This window comes from Chlorocebus sabaeus, chromosome 21 (genome assembly GCF_047675955.1).
Source record: "Chlorocebus sabaeus isolate Y175 chromosome 21, mChlSab1.0.hap1, whole genome shotgun sequence".
Taxonomy (NCBI): domain Eukaryota; kingdom Metazoa; phylum Chordata; class Mammalia; order Primates; family Cercopithecidae; genus Chlorocebus; species Chlorocebus sabaeus.
In genome coordinates, this window is record NC_132924.1 from 124,998,232 (window position 1) to 125,011,641 (window position 13,410).

The window sequence follows — 13,410 nt, forward strand, 5'->3', positions numbered from 1 at the left end:
AGATGAAGCAAACCATACAGATATCTGGGAGAACAGCATTGCAGTAGAAGGAACAGCAAATGCAAAATTCTTGAGATGAGAGCAAGTGAAGGGGGTTAGAGGGACAAGAAGGACATCCGGTGCCTGGAGCAGAGTCAGCGGTAGGGGGTAAGAAGGCATGAGGTCTAAGAATTTTTTTTTAATAGGATCACTTTTTGTTTAGAAACCTGTAGACCAATACAAGAATTAGGGACAGAGAGACTAGAAATCCTTGAAAGAATCCTAACATGGCTGCTTCAACGACGACAGAGAATGAGAAATTAATTCATATGCTATTATGGAGGTAGAGTTTACTTTTCATCTTTCCTTTGTGATTTTTCATAAACATAAACATCCATTTTTAAAGAAATTGAAAATCATATGGTTTAGCTGACTTTTTAACTTAATCTCTCAGACCAATGTTTTGCTCTATTTTGAGTTTTTTCCTCCACCATCTTGACCATCACTGTCTATGCTATTGTTTGTTTGTTTGGCACAACTGGCTTTATTTCAAGCTTGTTCTGTCTAGTTTATAATCTCTATCAACATTATCAGTTATCTGCATTGCTCTACTTACTCCTTAAAAAAGAATTTTGATTTTAATTTTTGCTTTTAAAATTTTTCTTCTGATTTCTTCTATTCTTGGTTTTGGCACTAGGAAGACATGCTTTTTACGTTGATCAATTCATCGGAATTCCTTTCCTTCTGGGCAATGAACCAACTTATTGACATCATGTCATTTTCAAATTTCTTTTATTTCATTGGTGTCCTTCTTATTGCTGCTCATTGGCTTATGGCATGTGAGTTTTCTGACTAATCAAACACTGTATTCTGAATGCAAAGATAATGGTCATACTCTTCAAAACCCTATCAGTTGCCAACTTCCGTATGTAAACAGCAAAATAGATACATGTTTTATATTTCCATATTGAGGCAGTTATTTCCAGTTTCAGTGTTTAATGAAAGTTTGACATCTAATTACAAATGACAACATGAAGATTCTTTATTTTAATCCTTCTTTGGGTTTTCTTCCTTCCCCTCTTTTTCCTGTCTCTTAACCCTTTCATTTCAGTGTTCTTCACTTCATTACTAAGAAAGGTGAAGTAAAAGAGTACAACTAACTTTATTTGAGAAAAATTTCTACCAAAACTTAATGTTCCATAGTAATCTCAGAATCTGAAACCAACTTGAGTACCTAAAGTAATATAGGAGACTTCTAATAAAGCCACATGGGAGTAAGACAAGTCAAAATTACCCTCTAGCCCAAACAACTAGGAAACCAGACAAATATAAAAAACAACCATTATCAGACACTGGACAACAGGTAGGGCAAAGGGAACAAAGGGAAAGAAACACAGTGACCCCTACCACGGCACAGGCTTTCTGCCTGGAGTTAATTTAGAAACTACCACACAGAGAGATGAACCCAAAATGAGAACTGAAATGAGAAGACAAAAATCATAGGTTCAGGGGGCTCAAGAAGACTAGAATTTGTGGGGCAGAGTACCCAAGAGAAGAGAGGTATTCAGAGAAAGAGCTCCAGAAATCTGCACAGGGATAGCCTTGAGTTTCAAATGAATACCAGTCTGCACACAAGTGATGTGAAATCCCAGAAGACTGAACAAGAACAACTTCCAGGGAGAGAACAATCACAGAAGAACAATTTCCAGAGCTCACAGAAAGCTGCAAATCAACTGTATTGTCACTAGCCAACTGTGTTGTCTCTAGCCAGAGTGGCGAGACCTCAATGACTATGTAACACATTCAGCAGAGACCAGAGTGAGACACACCTTTAGGAGCAGGGCTAAAAGAGCCATAGAACAAATGCTATTCTAGACCATCCCTAAAAGAGCTAACAAATAAGTCTCAACTTATCCTGAGAGTGACTCTGTATGAAAAAATAAGTAAGTCTCAACTGAACAATAATGATTCACAACTTAACTACTGGGCATAATCCAATAATCCAGCTATTATAAGCATGCCTCATATGCACAAGAATGTATAGAAAACATGAATATGAGGAGAGAAATAGAAGATATTAAAAATAACATGGAACTCAAAGGTAATATCAAAAAGATAACATCAAATGGAAATTTCACATTGAAAAGTTAACATGTGATTAGAAATGACAAAAGAAGATCACTATCCCTAAAGACATAACACACAAAAAAAATCTATTCAAAATTAAGAACAGTATGAAAAATGACAACACAGCTACAGTGCCCTGTGGAATAACAGTATCCTACCTAATATGTGTGAGGTTGGGGTTAAAGGGATGGGGACAAAAAAACTGTTTAGTGAAATAATTAGCTGTAAATTTTAAAAGCTGTATGATTATAAACCCACAGATCCAAGCACAACAAAATCCGAGACAGACAGACACACACACACACACAGGCACACGCGTGCGCACACACACGTACCAGTAAGGTACTTTATAGTCAAATTGCTGAAAAAGATTAATAAACAGAAAATATTAAAAGCAGCCACTTCCAAAGAAAATACGCATTGCTTAAAGAGGGACTAAAGTAAGAATGACTGCAGGTTTCTTGCCTGAAACTACGTAAGCTAGAAGGCAGTAAAAAACATATTTAAAGTATTAACGGGAAAATTAAAGGAAAAACCCCTACAAACACTGAACAAAACATGCAGCAATAAAAAGGATCCTTCAAAAACAACAGGAGGCTGGATGCAGTGGCTCATGCGCCTGTAATCCCAGCACTTTGGGAAGCCGAGGCAGGCAGATCACCTGAGGTCAAGAGTTCGAGACCAGCCTGGCCAAGATGGTGAAACCCTGCCTCTACTAGTGTTTGCATGTTTTATCTTTCTCTTTAAATGTGTCATTTTATGTCAATTGTCTTTCATGTAGACAGCATATAATTAGGTCTAAAATAGATTCTATTAGCTGGGCATGGTGGCATGTGCCTGTACTCCTGGGTACTCAGGAGGATGAGGTGGAAGGAACACTTGACAAAAACAAACCAACTTAAAAATGAGCAAAGAACTTTCATAGACATTTTCCAAAGAAGTTATACAAACGACCAAAAGCACATGAAAAGATGCTCACGACGACTATTAGAAAACTGAAAAATCAAAACTAAGATATACCACCTCACACCCATTAGAATGGCTACTATCGAAAATAAAAAACGGAATAACAAATGTTGGCAAGGATGTGGAGAAACTGAAACACTAGTGCACAGGCGTAAGGAACATAAAATGACATGGACCCTGGAAAACAGTATGGCAGTTTCTCAAAAAGTTAAAAACATAATTACCATATGATTCACAAATTCCACTTCTGGGTATATACCAAAAAGAATCAGAAGCAGAGTCTCAAAGAGATATTTATACACCCATGTTCACAGCAGCATGATTCACAACAAATAAAACATAATTAACAGTTAAGTAAATATGATACCGACATACCACAATGGTGGTATGTCTATGGTGGAATACTATGCAGCCTTAAAAAGAAAGGAATTTCTGACATATGCGATACAACAACATAAATGAACCTTGACAAACTCCTAAATGACTTACACCAGTCACACACACACAAAAAATAGTGGATTCCACTTACATAAGATACTAAGAGTAGTTAAAATCTGAGACAGAAAGCAGAATGGTGGTTGCCAGAGGCTGAGAGAAGGGAAAAACTGGGAGTTACTGTTTAATGGCTATAAAGTGTAAGTTTTACAAGATTAAAAAAAAGCTATGAAAATGGACAGTGGTGATGGTCACATACATTATAAATGTATCTAACATCACTAAAATGTACACTTAAAAACAGTTAAGGGGTTGGGTGGCCACAGACGGCTGGGCGGGATGTAACCGGCCTCTGAGCTGCGGCCCTCCACCGCCGCCCATAAGCTACCAGGAGGAGCTTTACGACTTCCTGGCCTGCAGGGCCGGGCGCACCAAGGGCCAGACGCGGTGCGTGCCAACCGTCTGGCGCCTGGCAGGTAAGATCTCAAGGTCGCGCAGAAGCTCCTCAAAGGCCAGCGCCAGCTGCAGCCACGGTCGCGCACTCGCCTCTCCTGAGCCTGGGCTCTCTAGGGCAATCCACAGGTCTTTCTTGAAGAAATCTGTAGTCAGAACTTTGTGCTGCATTTTTATCTAGGGAAGGAACAGGAAGAGAACAGTGTGGTCTCCTAGAAATCTAGCATTGGAGAAACGAGGAAAATTCTTCCAAGGATGGTCTCCCACTCAGAGCTGAGGAAGCTTTTCTACTCAGCAGATGCAATGTGTTTTGATGTTGACAGCACGGTCATCAGAGAAGGAGGATTCTATGTACAGAGCAGCTGCCAACTATTCCATGTTTCCCAGCTGGAGGAGCCCTGCCCTGCATCTTCGCAACAGCCCTGAAGCAGACACTCAAGGGAGCACCTACCTGGGGCACCCCCAGCTGGCACAACATACAAAGTGAGACAGGGTCTCGCCTTATTTCGCAGGCTGGTCTGGAACTCCTGAGCTCAAACCATCTACCCGTCTCGGCCTCCCAAAGTGCTGGGATTACAGATGTGAGCCACCTTACCCAGAGAGGCGAACCTGGATTAGGAAAGTTGACATTAATCAACTCTTTACTCCTCACAGATTTGTATTCTCCAGAGTATCCAGGTCCTTCTTATATAATTAAAAAGAATGTACAGGTGGACAATCCAAAGCTTTAATCAAAGAACGTGGCGTTCAGGTGCTGCTCACAATAGTTGATACCCCAGGATTTGGAGATGCACTGGATAATAGTAATTGCTGGCAGCTTGTTATCGATTACATTGATAGTAAATGCAGAATCGTGAATGAACAGACGTCAGATGCCTGATAGCAGGGTGCAGTGTTGTCAATACTTAATTGCTCCTTCAGGATATGGACTTAAACTATTGGATATTGAGCTTATGAAGCGTATGCATGAAAAAGTGATTATCATCCCACTTATTGCCAAAGCAGACACACTCACACCAGAAGAATGCCAACAGTTTAAAAAACAGATAATGAAAGAAATCCAAGAACATAAAATTAAAATATATGAATTTCCAGAAACAGATGATGAAGAAGAAAATAAACTTGTTAAAAAGGTAAAGGACCGTTTGCCTCTTGCTGTGGTAGGTAGTAATACTATCATTGAAGTTAATGGCAAAAGGGTCAGAGGAAGGTAGTATCCTTGGGGTGTTGCTGAAGTTGAAAATGGTGAACATTGTGATTTTACAATTCTAAGAAATATGTCGATAAGAACACACACGCAGAACTTGAAAGATGTTACTAATAATGTCCACTACGAGAGGTGCAGAAGCAGAAAACTGGCAGCTGTGACTTACAATGGAGTTAATAACAACAAGAATAAAGGGCAGCTGACTAAGAGCCCTCTGGCACAAATGGAAGAAAGAAGGTCTAAAATGAAGAAGATAGAGATGGAGATGGAGCAGGTGTTTGAGATGAAGGTCAAATAAAAAGTTTAAAAACGAAAGGACTCTGAAGCTGAGCTCCAGCGGCGCCATGAGCAAATGAAAAAGAATTTGGAAGCACAGCACAAAGAATTAGAGGAAAAACGTCGTCAGTTTGAGGATGAGAAAGCAAACTGGGAAGCTCAACAACGTCTTTCAGAACAACAGAACTCTTTGAGAACCTTGGAAAAGAATAAGAAAGGGAAGATCTTTTAAACTATTGACCCCCAGTTACGTATTAGTTGCCAATGTGCCAGCTTGGACATCAGTGTTTGTTGGATCCGTTTGACCGATATGCACCAGTTTTATCCATAATGATGGATTTAACAGAATGACAAAAATTATTTTTTTGTTGTTCTTGATGGAGATTAAGATGCCTTGAATTGTCTAGGGTGTTGTGTACTTAGAAAGTAACAGCTCTAAGTACCTTTCCTACATTTTCTTTTTCTTTTTTTTTATTAAACGGATATCTTCAGTTTAATGCAGGAGAACATTTTACTGTTGTACCATAATGTTCTAGTGGTTTGACTGTTTACAGGATATTCCAAAATAAAAGGACTCTGGAAGGTTAAAAAATAATAATTAAGGGCCAGGACAGTGGCTCACACCTGTAATCCCAACACTTTGGGAGGCCAAGGCAGGCAGATCACTTGAGGTCAGGAGTTCAAGACCAGCCTGGCCAACATGGCAAAATCCTGTGTCTACTAAAAATACAAAAAAATTAGCCGGGTGTGGTGGCGGGCACCTATAGTCCCAGCTACTCGGGAGGCTGAGGCAGGAGAATGGCATGAACCCCGGAGGCAGGGCTTGCAGTGAGCCGAGATCGCACCCCTGCACTACAGCCTGGGCAACAGAGCAAGACTGTGTCAAAAAAAAAAAAAAAAAAAAAAAAAAAGACAATAAAAGAGTAGTATGAACAACTCCACGTACGTAAGTTTTATATCTTTAAATGAAATGAACCAATTCATAGGAAATGACAAACTACCAAAACTCACCCAAGATGAAATATGTAACCTGAACAGTTCTGTAACTATTAAAGAAATTGAATTTATAGTACGAAATCTTCTGAAATAACAATCTCCAGGCCCAGATGATTTCACTGACTAATTTATAACCAACATTTTAAGATGAGGTAACACCAACTCTACAGAATCCCTTCTAGGAAACAGAGGAGGGAACAACATTTCTCCACTCATTTAATTAGGTCAGCATTACCCTAAAATCAAAATCAGGCGAAGACAGCACAAAGAAGCAAAACTAAAGACCAATTTCCAAAGCGAACATAAACATAAAAATCATCAAGAATATATTAGCAAATCAAACTTACGAACATAAAAAGAGTAACAGACCACACCATGTGGGGTTTATCCCAGGAATGCTACACTTGTTCAATATTCAAAAAATCAATCAATGTAATCTACCATGTCAGAAGTCTAAATCACTGGTCAGCAAACTGCAGTCCAGAGGCCAAATCCAGTTCTGTACTTGGTCTTTGTAACACTTTTGTTGGAACAAAGCCATGTATATTTGTTTACATACTGTCTACATCTGCTTTCATGCTACAATAGCAGAGATGAGCAGTTACAACAGACAGCATATTGCCAGCAAAGCCTAAAATATTTACTATGGGACCCCTTAATGGAAAAAAAAGTGGGAGGTCACCACCATCAGACCTGCCTTACAAGAAATGCTAAAGGAAGTTCTTCAAATGGAAACAAAAGAACTCTAAGAACATAAAAACATATTAAAGAATAGAACTCACTATAAAGATAACAATATATTCAAATTCAGAATACTCCAATACTATAACGGTGGTCCCTAAATCACATTTAAGTCTAGTATAAAAGTAAAGAGACAAAAGTATTAAATATTAACTATACACACAATAATTTGGTAATGGATATGTGATATATAAAAGATATACATTATGAAATCAATAATATAAAATGTGAAACGAGACATTATATGTAAAGTTGTGGTATACTGTTGAGGTTGTCAGCTTAAAATAGACTATTAACACTGTAAGATGTTTTATGTATGCTCCATGGTAACCACAAAGAAAAGGCCTGTAGTAGATACATAAAACAGGAAAGAACCAAAGCATATCACTATCAAAAAAATCATCAAATCACAAAGGAAGACAACAAGAGAGGAAGACTGAAACAAAGAAACTACAAGAGTCAGAAAAACTGACAAAATGGCAGTAGTAATTACTTAACTATCAATAATTATTTTAAATAGAAATAAATTAAAGACTCCAGAAGACACAGATTGGCTGAGTGAATTTTTATTTTATTTTTTCATTTCTTTTTTTTTTTGGAGATGGAGTCTCGCTCTGTCGCCTAGGCTGGAGTGCAGTGGCATGATCTCAGTCACTGCAATCTCGGCCTCCCAGGTTCAAGCAATTCTCCTGCCTCAGCCACCTGAGTAGCTGGGATTATAGGCACATGCCACCACGCCTGGCTAATTTTTGTAGTTTTAGTAGAGATGGAGTTTCACCATATTGGCCACACTGGTCTCGAACTCCTGACCTCAGGTGATCCACCCACCTTGGCATCCCTAAGTGCTGGTATTACAGGTGTGAGCCACTGTGCCCAGCTGAGTGGATTTTTAAAAACAAGATCCAACAATATGCTGCCTACAAGATACATAAAACACAGAAAATCAAAAGCATATCACTACCAAAAAATCATCAAATCACAAAGGAAGACAGCAAGAGAGGACGACTGGAACAAAGAAACTACAAGAGTCAGAAAAATTGACAAAATGGCAGTAGTAACTCCTTACCTATCAGTAATTATTTTAAATGAAAAGAATTAAGTTCTCCAGCAAGACTCAGATTGAATGGATTTTTTTTTGAGACGGAGTCTCACTCTGTCACCCAGACTGGAGTGCGATGGCGCGATCTCGGCTCACTGCAACCTCTGCTTCCTGGGTTCAAGCGATTCTCCTGCCTCAGCCTCCTGAGTAGCTGGGATTACAGGTACCCACCACCACCCCCTGCTAATTTTTGTATTTTTAGTAGAGATGGGGTTTCACCATGTTGGTCAGGCTGGTCTCAAACTCCTGACCTTAGGTAATCTACCCGCCTCGGCCTCCCAAAGTGCTGGGATTACAATACAAGTGTGAGCCACTGCACCCTGCCAAGTGGATTTTTTAAAAATAGGATCCAACTATATGCTTCCTACAAGAGACTCTCTTTAGCTTTAAAGGACTGAGGCTGAAAGTGAAGAGATGGAAAAAGATATTCCACACAAACGTTAACCAAAGAGAGCAGAGGATCCTTATATAAGATAAAATAGACTTTGAGTCAAAAAGTGTTACAAGAGATCAGAGGTCAATCCATCAAGAGAATGTAACATTTATAGATACACACACATGCCTCAATTTGGAGCACCTAAATATATAAAGCACTATCAACAGAACTGAAGAGGGAAATAGCAATACAGTATTAGTGAAGAACTTAAAAAATACTCCACTTTCAACAACGGATAAATAATCCAGACAAAAATTAATAAGGAAACACAGACTTGAACATTATAGACTAAATGGACCTAACACACACATACAGAACATTCTAGCCAACAGCAGCTGAATACACATTCTTCTTAAGCAGACACAGAATATTCTCCAGGACAGATCATATGTTAGGCCACAAAACAAGTTTAACAAATTCAGGAAGAATGAAATCATTTCAAGTATCTTTCTAACAACAATGGTATAAAACTAGAAGTCAATGACACAGAAAGCAAGCTAGAAAATTCTCAAAGAAATCTAAAGGGAAAATCTGTTAATATGGTTGTCATATTTACAAATCAAGGAAAAATGATCATCTCAACAAATGCAGAAAAAAATCAGACATAAATGCAGTAACACTTCTGTGTCCATGGGTTCCACATCTGTAAATCCAAATGACTATGGATCAAAAATATATATTTGTTATTTTATTACTCTGTCTCTTTAACTGTATACTCCATGAAGACTAGAAATTTGTTCTATTCACTGCTGCACCCCCAACACCTAACAGCACCAGGTGAAACATAAGCACTCAATATATGTTTTGTCGAATGAGTAGATGGTTCTACAACTCAGGACAAAAATATGGATTCAGTAACAAATATTGAGATAACAGCCTAACAATTCTGAAAAGCAAGTTACAGGCCAGGCACGGTGGCTCATGTTTGTAATCCTAGCACTCTGGAAGGCCAAGGCAGGCGGATCACCTGAGATCAGAAGCGCAAGACCAGCCTGGCCATGGTGAAACCCTGTCTCTACTAAAAATACAAAAAATTAGCCGGGCATGGTGGTGCGTATCTGTAATCCCAGCTACTCGGGAGGTTGAGGCAGGAGAACTGCTTGAACCCGGGAGGTGGAGGTTGCAGTGAGGAGAGATCTTGCCATTGTGCTCCAACCTGGGCAACAAGAGCAAAACTTCATCTCAAAAAAAAAAAGCAAGTTGCAGTTCTGTCTCCCACTGAACAAAATAATAAAATTTCTCAGGGAGTCAAACTTTAAAACAAAGTCACTTAATACTAGATGCTGTGTCATTACGCTAAGCGATAAGAAATAAGACACTTTAATACCATAAAGGAACAGGCTAAAGTGTCATAATTAGTAGAAAGTATCACCAATGTCTACTCAGAAAATACAAGTTTATCAACTGAAATGTTAAGAGTTCTTTAAGATTGTCAGATCAACACAGTAACATATAAACATCAATAACTTTCCTATGCAGTATATTGAAGAAACAGTAGAAATAATCTATTCTACTGTATTGGAAAGAGATATCAACAACAATAAAGTTACTAGGAATAACTTTAATAAGTAATATAATATAAAACTCTACTTATGAACATGAAGTATCTCAAGACACAAACCCAATTTTTTTAAAAAGGGACAAAGGATATGAACAACTAATTCATTTTTCAAAAAGAAATTCAGACAAAATTAATCAACCTACAGAATATGATAAAGTGCTCAACTTTACCAAGTAATCCGGGAAATCGAACAATGATACGAAAATGAAAACTACTGGCCAGGTGTGGTAACTCAAGCCTATAATCCCAGGACTCTGGGAGGCCAAAGCAGGCAGATCACTTGAGGCCAGGAGTTCAAGAAAAGCCTGACCAACATGGTGAAACCCCGAGGTCCCTACTAAAAATATAAAAAAGAGCCAGGCATGGTGGCACATGCCTGTAGTACCAGCTACTCAGGAGGCTGAGGCACAAGAATTGCTTGAACCTGGGAGATGGAGGTTGAGGTGATCCAAGATTGCACCATTGCACTCCAGCCTGGGCAAGAGAGCAAGACTCTATCTGAAAAAAATAGTAATAATAATAATAAATAATAAAAATTGAAAAGAAATGTTAAAAATAATAATTTTAAAAATGACTGAATGAGAAAAACAAATTCTCAATAGAAAAATAACAAATACAGTCCAACAACTGAAAGAGTGAAATAGTCTCTAAACACATGCGTTATTCAACCTCACTAACAATTTTAGAAATGGAAGTGAAAGCAAGGAGTATCGTTTTAGATACCAAATTAGCAAAGAGTGATAACACACTCTGCTAGTCAGGTTATGGGAAAATCGACACTAGTAGGAGTGTAAACTGAACAACCAGGACGGGCACGCTGGCTCATGCCTGTAATCCCAGCACTTTAGGAAGCCGAGGTGAGTGGATCACTTAAGGTCAGCAGTTGCAGACCAGACTGGCCAACATGGTGAAACTCTGTCTCTACGAAAAATACAAAAATTAGCCAGGCATGGTGGCACACTCCTGTAATCCCAGCTACTTGGGGTGGCTTGAACCCGGGAGGTAGAGCTTACAGTGAGCAGAGATCGCACCATCGCACTCTAGCCTGAGTGGCAGAGGGAGACTCTGTCTCAAAAAAAAAGAAGAAAAAAAAAAAAATGAAGAGAAAAACACAAGGAAAACATCCATGCAAAATTGATTTTTCAGAAGTCGCCGATTAAAAATGTCAAACATTAAGAGGAATATCCATTTTGCTTACAGACAGACCTCATTTTATTTCACGTCACAGATAATAAGTTTGTTTGTTTGTTTGTTTGTTTGTTTGTGGACGAAGTCTCACTCTGCTGCCCAGGCTGGAACGCGGTGGCACAACCTTGGCTTACTACAACCTCCACCTCCCAGGTTCAAGCGGTTCTCCAGCTACCCAGGCTGGAGTGCAGTGGCACAATCACAGCTCACTGCAGCCTCCACCTTTCCTGACTCAAGTGCTCAGCCTCATGAGTAGCTGGGACAACAGGTATGTACCACCACACTCGGCTGATTCATTTTTTATAGAGATGGGGTATCACCATGTTGCTCAGGCTAGTCTCAAACTCAAGTGATCCTCCTGCTTTGGCCTCCCAAAGTGCTGGGATTCCAGGGGTGAGCTACCATGCTGTCTTTGATGTTACTATTATAATTGTTTGGAACACCATGAACCACGCCCATATAGGGGTCCATATGGAAGGTCAAACCAGCCACAACATTCCCTTAAGCAAAAAGCCTAATCTAGACAAAGACTAACTTTCTTCAATTCTATGAAGGCTAAGAGAGGTGAGAAAACTGCAAAAGAAAAACTGGAAGCAAGTAGAGGTTGGTTTGTGAGGAAAAATGTTCTTGCCATAACATAAAACTGGAAAGTGAAGCAGCAAGTGCTGACATGGAAGCTGTAGCAAGTTATCCAGAATGTCTATCTAAGATCATTGCTGGAGGTGGCTATACTAAAAAAGATGTTTCATGTAGACAAAAGAGAAGATGCCATCTGGGACTTTCACAGATAGAGAGGGAAAATCAATGCCTTGCTTCAAAGGTCAGGCTGGGGACAAACCTGTAATCCCAGCACTTTGGGAGGCCAAGGTAGGAGAATCGGCTGAGCCCAGGAGTTCAAGGCCAGTCTGGGCAACAAAGCAAGACTCTCTTTGAAAAATAAATAAATAAAAAAAAACTGACTCTCTTGTTAGGGGCTAATGCAGCTGGTAACTTGAAGTTGAAGCTAATGCTCATTTGCCACTCAAAAATTCCTAGAGCTCTTAAGAATTATGCTATATCTCATCTGCTTGCTGTCTACATATGGAACAACAGTCTCCTGGATAACAGCACATCTGTTTACAGGATGGCTTACTGAATATTTTCAGTTCACTATCAAGACCTACTCCTAAGGAAAAAAAGATTCCTTTCAAAACATTAACACTCACTAACAATGGACCAGGTCACTCGAGGGCTTTGATGGATATGTTCAGAAAGAAGAATGTTACTTTCATGCCTGCCAGTACAATACAACATCTATCCTGCAGCCCATGTATCAATGTGTAATTTCAATTTTTAAGTCTTATTGTTTAAGAAATACATTTTGGCCACGCACGGTGGCTCATGCCTGTAATCCCAGCACTCTGGGAGGCCAAGGTAGGCGGATCACTTGAAGCCAGGAGTTCAAGATCACCCTGGCCAACATGGCAAAATCCCATCTCTACTAAAAATACAAAAATTAGCCGGGCATGGTGGCATGTGACTACTACTCGAGACGCTGAGACAGGAGAATCACTTGAACCCAGGAGGCAGAGGTTGCAGGGAGCCGAGATTGCACCACTGCACTCCAGCCTAGGCAACAAGAGCGAAACTCTGTCTCAAAAACAAAAACAAAAACAAAAAAAAACAAACCACTAGCCAGGCACAGTATTGCGCACCTGTATTCCCAGCTACTTGGGAGGCTCAGATGGGAGGGTCATTTGGGCCCAGAAATTTGAAGCTGCAGTCAGCTATGATTGTGCCACTGCACTCCTGCCTAAGTAACAGAATGAGATCCTGTAATTTAAGAAATAAAAATAAAAAATAAAAGGATAGGTAGGATTTATAGACTGGAAAATGGGAAAGAGATGAGAGTGGAAAAAGGAAGGCGGGGTAGCAAGAATGGCGGGCAGGTAGACAAAAGGGTAAAA

At 39.5% G+C, this 13,410-nt stretch overlaps 1 protein-coding gene and 1 pseudogene across 12 annotated transcripts in view; one reads left to right on the forward strand and one right to left on the reverse strand.

The window, feature by feature from the left end:
- KMT2C (lysine methyltransferase 2C) overlaps window positions 1-13,410 on the reverse strand; it is a 290,786-nt gene that overhangs the window by 223,112 nt on the left and 54,264 nt on the right. The gene's annotated exons all lie outside the window — the stretch shown is intronic.
- On the forward strand, window positions 2,029-6,364 carry LOC103227336 (septin-7 pseudogene; annotated as a pseudogene).